The 5,473-nt window shown below is 35.7% G+C and overlaps 1 pseudogene; it reads left to right on the top strand.

The window, feature by feature from the left end:
- The first annotated feature begins 2,396 nt into the window (after positions 1 to 2,396).
- Positions 2,397 to 5,231, top strand: LOC149191189 (GDSL esterase/lipase At5g33370-like; annotated as a pseudogene).
- Positions 5,232 to 5,473: the final 242 nt, after the last annotated feature.

Raw genomic sequence — 5,473 nt, 5'->3', positions numbered from 1 at the left:
ACAATACATCCAATTCTTAACCAGAGTTACAATATTTATGCATTTACATCATCCACACCTAGCGGACATTAGAGATTAATGTAAATTAAAACAATCTCACAGATGCAATGGCAAGTTTGTTCCGACAAAACTAAAATGCACGGATCTCCATAACACAACTAAGATCCATCATCGTTGCACCATCAAACCACTCATGAACTCTCTGCATTCGTCACTGGAAATTTGCGTCTTTGAAGTTGGGGGAGACTACCTTATGGCCTTGCAACAAACATCGTGATCATAACCGAGAGTGCTCAGATTTGCTATCGAAAAATCCAAGGCTCGTTTCAAGAGCGATAGCTTTAATCCCGACATGCTTTTGCTAACGTCGAAAACCGTAACAAGATCTATCGGCACAGGGCAGCCTGGATCTATAACCATATTTCTCTCACAGTTTAGCTGAATAAAGGCACCAATGTGCAGTTGATTACTCGAAGAGCCACACTCTGCTCAAACACAAAAGCCACATGCGCAACCTTTCCATGCTCCATGGTCACCGCATCACCTTACCTACCATGCCATCAGACAGTCCACCCATGCCCACACTATTCATCTCTTTCAGTCAATTGGATAACACCATCCAACATGCAGATCCTCAAATATGTAGGTCTCCACCGAACACAGCAGGAAATCGTGCAACCGCCCTATCCATTGAATGCTGCCACTAACTGCTACTCAACAGTGACCCCAGATCCTTTGATTTCACTGCTGACTGCTCAGCATACACTGCCAACTCCACACCACAGCGAATCTGCTGCCAAAAACAGTGCATCAAGGCACCACTATCTCTCTCGCTCAGCATCTGGCTCAACCACACTACATCGATCGGCCCAAACATGTCCTTCACTACATATCCACACTTCCTTCACAACATATCACGTCTCGATCCCCAAACCGGATCGGAATCTCGCCACTAACACTGGATCTGCCAATTGACCGGGTGCCAACTCACCACAATAGCCACTTCAACTTTGCAAGCACGAACAGGCCACTCCATGCTTCTACGTTGCAAACATAACACTTTGAGATCGTTCCACTCACGAGCCCATCAGAATTCAGGCACGACGGCCGCTTCTCCAAACACCTCTTTATGTAGCCACGCTACCTTCCAATGCCGACTGGGATTTGACTAATCTTGATGCTGGGATCGTTGTGGAAAAGTCACCTAAAAACCACGAACAGTTTGTTGAAAATACAGACTCCACAACACCATACAGAGCACCGAACAATGCAAGGAATGGCCCAATCTCACGATCCAACAAAATATGGTCACTATCCAAAGCACGAAACATGGAATATGCAGGCAGTCCTATCCTAGGCTCACGATCCAAGCATAACATTTGTGTTGCATAGGCAACCTCTAAGATTGGGGTCTGTGGGCATCTACAGACATGCACATGGACTTAAACAAATCGAAAAACAATGGATAAACAATACAAACAACAACATCAAACATTTTATTTCCCTCAGGCTAGGACGGGCCAAGTTTCCTCAGCCCAGGACGGACCAATCCCACAAGGGGACATGCGCTCAGGGCTCTGATACCATGATAAAAATCGATAGTGCAAATTATCTTTCCTTTTATTAGTCAAATATGATATTACATATATACAAGAGTATTGTCTCAATTTAGGAAAATTATCTTGCACATACAATCTGTTGATTGAGATATGAGAATATCTCAACCACACACCAAACTAGGGAAACCACTCCTATACAATAAGAGACTCTTTTCATAAAAAAATCACAAAATTCACTTCTTAAAGTGTTACGTTGTATTAATATTTCAAAAAAAATTATTTTGATGGTTACGTTTTAGTGAAAACTACAATTACTAAATCAGTAATGATTATATAATGAGAATGAGCCTACACTCTATGGATGAAAAAATAATTTGAATTATTTTAAAAAGAAATTAATCTATTTTTTTTTAATATTAATAAAATTTAATTGAGGATAAAACTCAGTTTTATTGCCTCTCGCATTCAACAATTTTCCCATAATTATTAAAATACAGTATGCCAAACTCTCACAAACACTCCGCGCTCTCGGGAATTGAGGTTAGGTACGCAGTGGCTAGACAATCATAGTTATGATTAACAACCTGAGTGACTTTCTTAGCACCAACCTGGCCGGGACCTACAACAATAAATGTACCTGAGTGACTTTTTTAGCACCAACCTGCCCGGGACCAACAACAATAAATGTTAGCCAACAGCAGCAAGAACGAGTTATCTCTGCGTTAATCAATTCTATCGTCCTGGGTTCCTCCTATAAGATTCCCGCGTGCATCTTCCTTCCAGTATCAGTCAAACTCTTTTGTCACAAATTGGATCGATCTTTTTCGTCAACAGAGAATGGGGTTGAATACGGCCTCATTTCTTGCGATACTGCTCGTTTCTGTCGTTGTAACAACGGCAGCTGCAGCGCCTCCAGCGCAGTTCATTTTCGGAGACTCGTTGTTCGATAGCGGCAACAACAACTATCTTGTTTCGATCGCTAGAGCGGACCGTTATCCTTATGGGATTGATTATCCCACCGGGAGACCGACTGGACGTTTTTCCAATGGATTAAATCGCGCCGATTTTATCTGTGAGTGTTTCAGACTTTAGAGTTTTAATTTTTTTTGACTTTACAGATGGTCTGCAATATTGGATTTTACCAGCAAGCGTTTCACATAGAGTTTAGCATAATAATGGTTAACCATTTTATCGGAATTTCATGCATATAAGATTATGATTTTTTATTATTTAAAATATATGTTTGATAATATGATTAATAATTTCAGTCATATAAGGTTATGTTTTTTTATTATTTAAAATATATTCTTTGATAATATAATAATATATTTTTATAAATTAAATGTATAATAAATTAATATTAATCAAAATATTCATTTACTTGAAAATTACAAACTTTTAATTTCATAGATTATATTAATTTACAAACTTTTAACTTCATAGATTATATTATTTATATAGCAAAAAATATTAAATCTAGACTATTGACTTTTTTAGATATAAAAATTCTAGAAACCCTTATTACGAAATAGACTAGATCTATTAACATAATAAATAAACTCAACATATTCTAAAAATTTTAGAACACCTAAATTATATACATTATATATTTTATAAATCCTTTAAAGAAAAATGTAAGTATATTTATATAGAATAACTAATTATTTAAATAAAAAGCATCTATTAATTTGATTTGGGACAAGATTATAATTTTAAATTATTATTATTTATCATGTGTAAGTTCTAATTTAAAAAACAAAATTTTTTGAAAAACAATTATACAATTAAAAATTTTTATCATAAATTAATTGTTAAATTAGCTGGAGGACAGCCATTAAAAATTGCTACCCACAATGATTCATCAGTATTATTTAAGAAAATTTACCCTTTACCCACTAATACTCTAAATCTAAATAGATACCAAATAATTGATCATATAAACAAAAATAGATCCCAAATAATTGATCATATAAACAAAAAGATATTATGCTATTATTATGTAAATCTGATTTTTCACGAAAATGACCTAGGTTTAAATTCTAACATCTAGTTCTAAATTCTAATTTTAATGGAATTATTGTTATTAGGATTATATAAAATACCAAATAATTGATCATATAAACAAAAATAGATCCCAAATAATTGATCATATAAACAAAAAGATATTATGCTATTATTATGTAAATCTGATTTTTCACGAAAATGACCTAGGTTTAAATTCTAACATCTAGTTCTAAATTCTAATTTTAATGGAATTATTGTTATTAGGATTATATAAAATACCAAATAATTGATCATATAAACAAAAATAGATCCCAAATAATTGATCATATAAACAAAAAGATATTATGCTATTATTATGTAAATCTGATTTTTCACGAAAATGACCTAGGTTTAAATTCTAACATCTAGTTCTAAATTCTAATTTTAATGGAATTATTGTTATTAGGATTATATAAAATTTAATGAAACATATGTATTGTTGTTATGATTGGTATAGAATTTGGATGAAATATACGCGTTTCAGGCCTGAAACTTCGATCCGACCTGGTGCTGCCATACTTAGATCCTTCGCTCAAGGGCAATGAATTACTGAAAGGTGCCAACTTCGCCTCTGCAGCCATTGGCATTCTAAGTGATACGGCATTCAATTTGTAAGCACAAATTCATCTTAATACCGGACTTTCATTAAACTCCACATCTTTTCATAATGATTTGCAGATATTGATGAAATGAATTACAAGGATGAAAATTTGGTTGCATACATACAGCTTGAAATTATAAGGATGCCTCACCAATTCCAACTTTTCCAAGAGTATAAAGACAGAGTTGCAAGTATCATAGGACGTAATGCGACCAATAAACTGGTTGCAGAGGGGCTCTTTTCCATATCTCTTGGAGGAAATGATTACGTCAATAACTACTACTTTCTGCCTGTAACAGTGAGATCGCTGGAGTTCTCTCTACATGACTATACTGATTTTATCATCTCCGAGTTTGAAAAGATTTTGGCTGTAATTAATTTTCTGTATTCTATGAGATAAACATTCACGTTTTGGTAGTTTATTTCTATCACATCCTTTGTAAATTAACTGATGAATTTGCGGAAATTTTACGAGCTGGGAGCACGCAGGGTTCTGGTTATGTCGCTGGGTTCTTTGGGGTGTGCTCCTATGGAGAAGGCATCGAGGTCCACATATGGTGAATGCGCGCTGGTGCTACAGGAAGCCACGCAGCTTTTTAATGATCGACTAACACCCGCAATCGATCGACTCAACACACGATTTTCTGCTCCGATATATACAATATCGGACCTTTTTACGATTTTCATGGACTTATACACAAATCCTCAAGTATATGGTAATGCTTCTTACTGAATTGTGGATTCTTGTTCTAAATTCAACAGCTAGTGCTCATTACAAATACCTTACCTTTTTTTCAGGGCTTGGGGATGCCAAAAGTGCGTGCTGCGGACAAGGACCCTACAACGGTCTTGGTTTCTGCACTGCCCTGTCAAATTTGTGCCCAGATAAGGGCAATAATGTGTGGTGGGACCAGTTTCATCCAACTGAGCGCGCTGCTAAAATCATAGTTGACCAATTCTTTTCCAATTCATCCTCTGTGAGTCCTATCAGCTTAAAAGGTCTGATGAAACTCGATGTCTATCTGTGAGGAAGAAATCACATCTCATGGGCTCTATTTTCAGAAGCATTAATAAAGAAAAATATAATGGTCCTGCCATCATATTTGTGTCCGATCTTCTTCGTTGTCAAACCGTCAAGCGTTCTGCAATAAAATTGTATTAGATTTCTCTTTTCTGTAATCTGGAGCAGCAAGCAATGTTTGATTGAAAATCTTCTAAAATCTACGAGTGCTACAGAGAAAGAGACAAAGCAAACTCACACACTGGAGAT

This window comes from Pinus tabuliformis, chromosome 3_1, assembly GCF_031772625.1.
Source record: "Pinus tabuliformis cultivar Carrire ecotype Pingquan chromosome 3_1, CPIR1, whole genome shotgun sequence".
In the NCBI taxonomy this organism is placed as follows: domain Eukaryota; kingdom Viridiplantae; phylum Streptophyta; class Pinopsida; order Pinales; family Pinaceae; genus Pinus; species Pinus tabuliformis.
The sequence above is the reverse complement of the archived record's forward strand: the minus strand, read 5'-3'. Positions and strand labels throughout refer to the sequence as shown.